This window comes from Cupressus sempervirens, chromosome 4, assembly GCF_028749045.1.
Source record: "Cupressus sempervirens isolate cs-2001-9-10 chromosome 4, ASM2874904v1, whole genome shotgun sequence".
In the NCBI taxonomy this organism is placed as follows: domain Eukaryota; kingdom Viridiplantae; phylum Streptophyta; class Pinopsida; order Cupressales; family Cupressaceae; genus Cupressus; species Cupressus sempervirens.
The window spans coordinates 373,302,759-373,313,430 of NC_143121.1; positions in this window are offsets into that span (position 1 = coordinate 373,302,759).

The window sequence follows — 10,672 nt, forward strand, 5'->3', positions numbered from 1 at the left end:
AATATTACAAAGTTGAGTAAAGTGTAGAAATTAGGGTTCTAAAGACTAATTTAGTGAGGTTCTGATACTCAACATCCACTATCACTACTTGAAATTTCCATGCACTCAGTAGACATAGAAGCTCAATACATATCAATCACTTCCAAGTAGTCTTGAACTTAGTTTGCACTGGTGACTCAGTGAATACTATGAAACTCATCATATAAAATGAATCACTTATTTACCACTGCATAGCTCGGTAAACACTATCACCTCGAGCTTGATATAAACTGACTCACTTGGTTAACATTCAATAGCTTGGTCAACATTGGACTAGCATCACATCAACTGTGAACTTGGTAACTATTGCACAACTTGGTTTGTACTGGTAAACTTAACATAAACTGAGATGCTCAATTTACACTACTGATCTTCACAATAGTTGTAACTGCTCAGCACATACTAGTGTTAGTAAACAACTTTTTCCTTCCAAAATTAAATAGAAAGAATGACTCAAGATTCCTAAATAGAAGAACAATTGCCACTAATAGTTGGAAATACTATCATGAGATTGATAGCTTTCCTCTAAATTAAGAGGTACAAATCCCTCTTAAAAATATATTCAAATAATTTAAATAGTTGGTTATGTCTTTTACCAGAAGACACAAAGGCTTTCTAACATTTACCCATCACTATGCGATAAATACAATTATAAGATTTATAAACTGTACAATGAAGAAAGAAAAATGAACAAATAGCCACATGACCACCTATCCAGTCTCTCATATCACAGGGGAAGTGCAAAGAAACATTATTTTATTCTGTTGAAAATGAATGATAATGCAAAACTGCACCTAAAACATGAAAGAATGACTATATAATCATTTTCAATCCAAGAAAACCATATTTAGACTTTAGAATCTAATATATGAAACTCTCTTTTATTTCAAATACATAACAAAACAATAACGATATCATTTTATCTCTGTCATTATAGTCAAGTTGCAAAAAAATGGAAATAACATTCTATTGTCCCTCCCTATTACAATCAGTACACATCAAAATGTATTCTCCCTTTCCTATAGTTGTAGAACTATTGGTGAAGAGAAGAACCCCCACTACATCTTAATCTTGCAATAAATAACATCTTTGGGTTGTCTTTTGGTTTCTATAACCATTTCTTCAAAATCAGTTTAATCATTCTCATGAATAATCTTCTTCTTATTACTTTGGAATTTTAAAGTTTCATAAATTATAAAAAATTAGTTTACCAAATTTAAAATGAATCCCATGTGCATTCTTGGATAGGTGGCATATGCTGGTTATAGATTGCTTTCATAATCTTGTAACTGTCATTGGTAATTTATATATTGCTGCACTTAAACAATCATAACTTTTGATCCATGATGAATCTTGCAAAAGGGCTTGAAGAGAATTTATAAAATTAGGTTTCCTCAAACATATCCAAAATTTATCTCAATCTAATGGTCATATTAAAAGTTGTCGGCCCTGCAACATGACCATTTTTCTAACTGCAGCACATTTGTATTTGCTGGTATGTTGATAGACCCGCATACAATCCATTATAACTTTTGACTTTGGAAAATTTTTGAAGATAAATTTAGTAAAGATTTAGAAAACTTGATTTTCTACAACATATCAAAAACTGAGAAAAATCCAAGGGTGGGATAAAAAGTTATGCTCCCTGCAACATGACTATTAGTTTCTTTTGTTGATAGAAATCTGTAGTTACAGGCTATATTAAAACTATAACAACATATACAACAATACCTACACATGAATCACATGTTTTTTTCCTACTATATATCTCATTATCTACCACCACCTTCTAACCTTGGATCTTGGACTTTTGAGCAACTTATGACTTTGAGTTGAACACTGCACTTTGCACTGACGTTCTTTGGGATTTTGAACTCGAACTTGAATTTTGACTTTGCAGACTCCAACATGAACTTGAAGTTGAAGTTGAACTGACCCAAAACTTCAACTTCAACTTCAACTTCCCCATATAAGAATAGGAATGCTGAAAAATAGGAGAATGACTAGCTTATTTTTAACATTTTGTGCTAGTGATAGAACTTGAAGTTGAACTTGAACTGGCTAGAAGGTTCAACTTCAACTTCAACACTCAAAAGTACATTATGAAATCATTGAACTTGAAGTTGAACTATCCTAAAGGTTCAACTTCAACTTTAGCTTAGGCACTCCCATGAATTAAACAATTGACTTTAAGTCTAACGAAAAATATAAGTGTAACAATTGGCTCTGACTAGGGACATGGACTATAAAGTGCATGAAGAATCCAATAATCTCTGGTTGAGACTAGTGTGTAGCCATTATGAATAGAGTCATCAAAGCATAGAGGATAGAGGAACTTCTTGCAAAGATGAGGGAAGGATAGGGAGTAACCAAAGTATGAAGCTAATGACAAGCCAAAAACCAACAAATTGAAACTAAGCACAACCAAAACTTTATTTACAAAGAACTAGGCAAGTAGCCCATACTCAAAAGAATGTACCTGACTGCTCATGGAAAACCATTAACTAGTTCAAAAATATATATGTCGATGTGGAAAAGTGGCTAGAAAATGAGATGCACCACTCCAAGAAACCATCAAGCAATTGATAAAAGCATGGATCCCAACATCATGTTTTGGACCAACCCTTGAATCACTATGGCAATTCCAAGTAGCCATACAACCCCATAGAATTCTAATTTTTCATGTGCTCTCAATACTTGATCTCCACATGGCTGCAACATTTTGATTTGACTGACATGATGCTGAAAATTTATTTCACAACTTCCTCTTTTGATCAGATTTTTAGAATGAGAATAATTCTTTAAATCTGATTTCTCTTTGTTATCAACACCAAGTCTATTTTCAAAGTAAACATGTTCCAGAATAGGTTGATCACAATCTTCCAAAATTTCAAGGAAATCTTTATTTTCTCTTTCATGGAAATAAAAAACCTCATATTCTAATAATTCATTACCCATATCAGCTTCAAAACCAAATGATTCTTGCATTTTAGTCCTTTTAAAATATTGAGATGTTTTGGGCTATAGAAATTCTTCACTAATCTCCATGTAACCAAAATAGAAGCATTCATAAGCAATATGCAAGAAATTTATAGTTTCAGCATTACCAACCTTAAGTTTTTCTTGATCTTGATGATCCATTACACTTTCATGATTAAAGTGGCTGGCTAAATATACATTAGAAATATCAAATCTAAAAGATTCTAATTTAGAAAAGAAAACACCTGGCAGCAAGCTCTTACTTGTTTCAACATCAACAATGCCATCCAAAGGGTCTTCCTACTCCTGTGGTAATTCAAGATTTGATCTTTCTCCTTGACAGGTATAATGAAGATGGTAGATTTCATTTTCCCTCCATGTATCAAGATAATAGTTACCTTGTTGTTAATGTCAATTTATCACATTTTCCCAATTATCATCAATGGCTGGGACAACATTAGATATTTCAAAAAAGAAAGATTTGAGTTCTTGCAAGGGCATAGCTAGTAATGAGCTTTCATGTAGTTGATTATCATCAAGTTCCCCTTCGATGGAAAGCCCAACAAAGCAAGTCATCATATCAGATGACTGAGGAAGATGTTGATCATTAATTTCAGCATGCAAGCAAGATTCTTCTACCATATCCAAAGAATCATTTACAGTAGGTGTAGGTTCATAATGATCTTCATCACTATACTCAAGATGTAAATGATATGCTCCAACCATATCATGGTGGTTTCTTTCAATCACAGGTGATACTAGAAAATATTCTTCTTGGAAAACTATCAAATTTTGACAAGAAGAGACAAGAGATGTTGATTTGCTTTTCTTTTTTAGAATGAGCTTCTTCTTAGAAGGCTCAACCTTCAGATAATGTTGTTTTCCACCAAGGTAGTCTTTCATTTAAAGAGTCCTTGTAGATTTTAGGCCACTAAGAATCAAGTCATCATCCAACTTGACTGCATCCTTTTGAGAATATGCCAAAATTTGTAGTGCAAGATGCCTTAACCCAAATTGAATTTAAACCTCCATTGTAGCAATAAAGATGCCTAACTAGTTGTTTTAATTAAGCTAGTGAGCTAAAGGAATTTTAGCAACACTCTAGTTAAATCTATCAACAAACTCACTTACAGATTCATCCTCTTTCATCTAAATTCTAAAAAGATCCATCAATTATTGATTAGAATCAATTGTGAGTTGAAACCTCTCATGGAACTTTTCCTTGAGATTATCCCAGGTGGTGATACATTTGGCTGGTAAATTATGAAACCATTTAGCAGCTTGTCCCACAAGGCTTTGAACAAACAACCTAATGGGTACATTTTCTTCTTGCACACCAAGAATACTGCATGCAACAATGACTACTTTAATGTGGTTATTTGGATCCTTAGTCTTATCTCCAAAAAACTTGGGAAGATATTCCCATGATCTTTTAGGTAGGGTTGAATACTAGACCAAGGAAAATGGTCTGATCTAAGCCCCCCATGGCTGAGTGGAAACCAAAGCCATAATAAATATTGGAACTCCAAAGTCAAGATTTAGTAGGTTTGAAATACAGAGTCGCCAACCTCCATCCTCAAGAAGGTAACCTTCAAATTTCTAAGAAAAGAAAAGGATTGGAATTTTCTTTCTTTCTCTAGTAGAGTCACCAAAAATTGTTAGTAAATAGTTTTTTCCTTCCAAAATTAAATACAAAGAATGACTCAAAATGCTCGAATAAAAGAAAAATTTCCACTAAAAGTTGGAAATGCTATCATGATATTGATAGCTTTCCTCTAAATTGAGAGGTACAACTCCCTCTTAGAAAGATATTTAGAGAATTTAAATAGCTGGTTATGTCTTTTACCAAAAGACACAAAGGCTTTCTAGCATTTACCCATCACTATAGGATAAATACAATTATAAGATTTACAAATTGTATAATGAAGAAAGAAAAATGAAAAAATAGCCACATGACCACCTATCTAGTCTCTCATATCATAGGGGAAGTGCAAAGAAACATTATTTTATTCTATTGAAAATGAATGATAATGCAAAACTATAGCTAAAACATGAAAGAATGACTATATAATCATTTTCAATCCAAGAAAACCATATTTAGACATTAGAATCTAATATATGAAACTCTCTTTTATTTCAGATGCATAACAAAACAATAACGATATCATTTTATCTCTGTCATTATAGTCAGGTTGCAAAAAAATGGAAATAACACTTCTATTGTCCCTCCCTATTACAATCACTACACATCAAAATGTATTCTCCCTTTCCTATAGTTGTAGAACTACAGGTGAAGAGAAGAACCCCACTACATCTGAATCTTGCAATAAATAACATCTTTGGGTTGTCTTTTGGTTTCTACAACCATTTCTTAAAAATCAGTTTAATCAATCTCATGAATAATGTTCTTCTTATCTTTTTGGAATTTTAATAGTTGAGCTATTTTAAAGTTTCAAAAATTATAGCAAATATAGTTACCAAATTTAAAATGAATCTCATGTGCATTCTTGTATAGGTGGCATATGCTAGTTACAGATTGCTTTCATAATCTTGTAACTGTCATTGGTAATTTATGTATTGCTGCACTTAAATAGTCATAAATTTTGATCCGTGATGAATCTCATAAAAAAAAATTAAAGAGAATTTATATTATTAGGTTTCCTCAAACATATCCAAAATTCAGCTCAATTCAACAGTCGAATTAAAAGTTGTGGGCCCTGCAACATAACTATTTTTCTGACTATAGAACATTTGCATTTGCTAGTATGTTGATAGACCCACATACAATCCATTATAAATTTTTACCTTGGCCAGATTTTGAAGATATATTTAGTGATGATTTAGAAAAAATTATTTTCTACAACATATCAAAAATTGAGCAAAATTCAACAATGGGATAAAAAGTTATGCTCCCTGCAACATGACTATTACTTTCTTTTGCTGATAGAAATCTGTAGTTACAGATTGTATTAAAGCTATAACAAAATATACAAAAATACCTACACATGAATCACATATTGTTTTCCTACTATATATCTCATTATCTACCATGATCTTCTAACCTTGGATCTTGAACTTTCAAGCAACTTATAACTTTGAGTAGAACACTGTACTTTGCACCGATGATCTTTGGGATTTTGAACTCAAACTTGAACTTTGAATTTGTAGAATCCAAAATGAACTTGAAGTTGAAGTTGAACTGACCTAAAACTTAAACTTCCCCATATGCAAATAGGAATGCTAATGAATAGGTGAATGACTGGCCTATTTTTAATATTTTGTGCTAGTGATAGAACTTGAAGTTGAACTTGAACTAGTTGGAAGGTTCAACTTCAACTTCAACACTTGAAAGTACATTATAAAATCACTAAAATTGAAATTGAACTATCCTGAAGGTTCAACTTCAAATTAGGCACTCCCATGACTTAAATAATTGACTTTAAGGCTGAAGAAAAATACAAGTGTAACAACTAGAATTTGTCCAAATGACTTGGTAGGAACTGTAGAACTTGGTAGAAACATTGTGCAATAAGCTCAGTATGAACTCACAATCTAAATAAGTGTATGTCACTAGTAACAAACATGACTTAAATGTCAACAATATCCTCCTTTGGCATTAGTGACAAAATACTTATTAGTCAAAACTGAATTATTCATCACCTTATATCTCCAACTTGGTAGAGTATACTATTTTTGAGATTTTTCAAAATTGTTTTTGTAAAGGATACATTTTTGTACATGGTAATCCTATACAATATACTATACATACAATGTTTCATTACACTTTCTTATAATCTTCTCCCCCTATCTTTTTACATCTTTCTCCCTTTTATATCATCTTATATCTTTTCCTTTTTATCTCCTTATAACTTCTCCAATATTTTCTCCCCCTTTTTGACATTAATGTCAAATAATTATGCTATATGTATTTGCATAGTAATGCCAAAATGAGACAATAAATTTGAATGTAACTTCAATATGATTGCCAAAGTCTTGTCCCAATTCTCTTGCAAGACCCTACATGTGTGCATTGCCACTTGCACTTTTGCTAAAAGTTAAATCATATGATCTACAATAGAAAAATTATTATCATGGATGAGAGGTTTTGAATAAGAAATATGCTTATACAATGTATCCATGTTGGGAAGTACCATACTTAGGATATCTACCAATGTAGACCTTATTCTTGCTTCTTCTCTAAGCAATTCAACCTACATATCCATCAAAAATATGATCTTCTTGAATTGTACAGAGCTTGAACTTGGATGAAGTTGTAATTACTGAGCACTTGCTTTGAGATCTTCATCAATCTTGGACAATTTGTCCTTTATTTATATAGTAAAGCTTGGAATATCATGTAGTTTACCAAAAATAAGAGTTACATTTGTAGAAGAAGTTTCTAGAGAACCCAAAATAGTAGATAATTCTACTTGGTAGATGGAAATATGTTGAGAAATGTGCTCCAACACTTTATTTTCAAACGTTTTCTCTAGTTTATGTTGTAATTTATCTTGTCCATCTAGATCCTCATTATACTTCTAGACTGCTTTTGCCAACTGAAACAAAACTGGCTGAGAAGAATCAATCTCTATGCCTATAGCCTCTACAAAAATATTCTTGGCATCCTCAATGATTTTGAATTCTTTATCTCTTTCCTCTCTTAGCCTTTTTTGTTTGGTTTTCTTTTGGAGTAATTCTCCAAAGGTTTGCATTTGATCAGAAGTAAGTTTTGAAATATCCCAATTTGGAATCACAATTTCCTCATCAAGATCAACATCCTCCTCCTTTTCTTTACCTTTGCTCAAAAATTTTGTGCTTGATTGAGGTTTGATCTCAACTTTCCTTGCACTTATTTCTTGTATACTTCGAATGAAAATAATAGTAGAAATAGTGGGGTTTTCTGCAAAAATTGATATTGCACTTATTGTAGAAATTCTAGTAGGAGTACCTATTAAAGACAAAATTGATGTATCCAAAATTGTCATGTCCAAAACTACTGTCTTAGTCATGGTTGAAGAGGGAAGAGTCTGCAGCTTGGTAGATGAAGTACTTGGTATTTCAGTCAATGATGTGTTGAGTTGTATTGGTGTAAATATTGATTGGTTGGTTGTGCTTGAAATACTGGACACAATCAATCCTATAGAGGTTGTCTCAGTGCTTGATGTTGTCAATACTTTGCTTTGAGAATGAGGAAGTGGGGCTATAATCACTGTAACAATCTTAACTAGGTCAATTTCCTTTGTATCTTGAGTTTCTTCCTTAGTAGCATCTTGCTCCTATTCCTCTTCATTATCAATGTTATCAAAATGTGTTTTCTCTTCCTAATTTTCCTCTTCATCTTTTTCTTCTTTATCATCATCATCATCTTTGTCACTTATGGTGACTAGAAAATTACCCAATTTATGAAGAAGATATACATTTCTCCATGTATTTTTTGCATTCTTTAGAACATGCTCTATGTTTTTCATCAATACAAGGCAAACATTGAATTTCAAGGTTATATTTTCTTCATTCTTCTTCATGGATTGCTTCAGTTCCTTGTAAGATCTCTTCTTGGAGAATCTCCTCGTGAATAATATAGTGGATGGTTTAGTAGGTTTGGTAATGATTACCTTGCCCTTTTTCCTTAGTGGCTCTTCCTCTAATTTTTCCTCATCCTCTACTTCTTCATCCTCACCTTTTCCTTCGATTAACAAAAGAGTAGAACTTGTTTTCGGTTTGGCAATTCTCTTCTTGCCTTTATTTAGTACCTGAGGGAGTTTTATTTCAAGTTTTATACTGGCCTTAGCTTCATCATATGTACCAAAATAGGCTGCCTTAGGATAAATTGGTTCATTTATTAGTGCCTTAGTAATATCTTTCATTTTATCAATATTACCCTCATATCCAAGAAGTTTCACCCATGCAATTCTAGGCCTAACTTCTTGAATGTATACTTTATCACTATCTACCATAAAACATATATCATCCTTCTAATCCTCAAATAATTTCTTGGGGATTTTCAATCTATTATTCATTTTCTCCTTAAATGCATCAAAATAATTATCCATAATACTATTATAATTCTTACCCATCTCAGAAATGTACTCATTAATTTGATAGAGTACAGACACATCTATTCTCCATACAATAGTGCCTTTTGAAGGGAAATTTTTTTGAATATAAAAGAATAAGCATGTAAATAGAGAGCCAAACTTACATAGATTTTTCTTTGATGTTTTGATGCTCTCCATGTTCTTGTTGAATTGTTTCAACTATAGCTTGGCAAGGTCAAGAGAAAGGTTATTCTTGATGACTTTGTATTCTAGATCAACTGCTTCACATGACACACTATTCTATCTTCTTGAATTGTAGATTTTGTGTGCAATGATATGGATGCCAAATTTCAATTCCATATTAGTTACACTACTTATTTTCATACCTCTTCTATCCCACTCTACTAGGGTTTTTTTCTCCAGTTCAACCTAACCTAAGGTTTTGGTTGTTTTAGCTTTTGCCAGCATTGGAAAACCAGTGATCCTATGAATCATCTTCTTTGTGATCAAAATTGGTTCTTCCAACCATAGCTTTCCATTATGCATTTGACTAAGAATAAACCTAATCCATTTCACTTGGAATTCACAGGGCATGTGAGGAATATGGGTTAATCCTTTAGCCTCGAGATGTTGATGTTTAGGTTTCAAAACACCATTCACACATAACCTTTCTAGTGTTTTGTCCATTTATAGTGTACCAATTTCTTTAATCATACATTTGAAATGAGAATAGATGTCATTAATTCATTGATTACTAGTACCTTGTCAGTGATTTGAGACTGCACATCACTCAGGTCTAGGGTTTCAGTGATTGCAGGAGTGAGTTTGAAGTCTAGTGCCTTCCATTCTACACCATGAACTAGCATGTCTAAACCTCACTTTACCTTGCTGCTACTAGATACCATCTTCACTTAGTAGAGTTTTAGAGAATTTGAAGGTTTTGTCAACAATTCACTCAAATTGCTTGAATGCCCTTGAAGATTGCACTATGCAATAACTCTTGAAAATTTCATGGTAAAAATGACTTTTATTTCATTCCTTTTATCAAAATTTTGCCATAAATTCTTGGTACAAATGTTAGATCAAATTGACAGACTATCATCTAGTTCCTTTTATTGAACACTTGGTGAAGTCTTCATGACTCGATGACCATATACATCTTGATTACTCCTAACCTTGCCCGGTAAAGTCTATAACTCATCCTTGCTTGGTAAGATAATAACCTAACCTTGCTTGGTGATAAATTTCATTTTTTACTTGGTGATCCTTGTTGCATCTTGAATATAAATATTGATCTTTCATCTTGATAGCTAGAACTTTTTTAGACATCCTCTTTGGTAGCCTAGTTCCTATTCTCCTTCTAAAAAATCAAGTAGAAATGGTGGAGTCACTCAATTCTTGAGTGACTTGATCATCATTACTTGGACTTGTATTCTCAGTAGACTTTGGAACCCATTATTGTCTTATCTATTTTCTGATGTTATCAGCCTTTTCCTTCTTTTCATCTTCAATTCTTTTAGTGTTCATGTAGTTCATGGCAAGATGACCAAGTTCAATACAAATGAAACATCTTTTAGTGGTATCTCTTTTCCTCATGTGATGTTTTACACAATTCATAC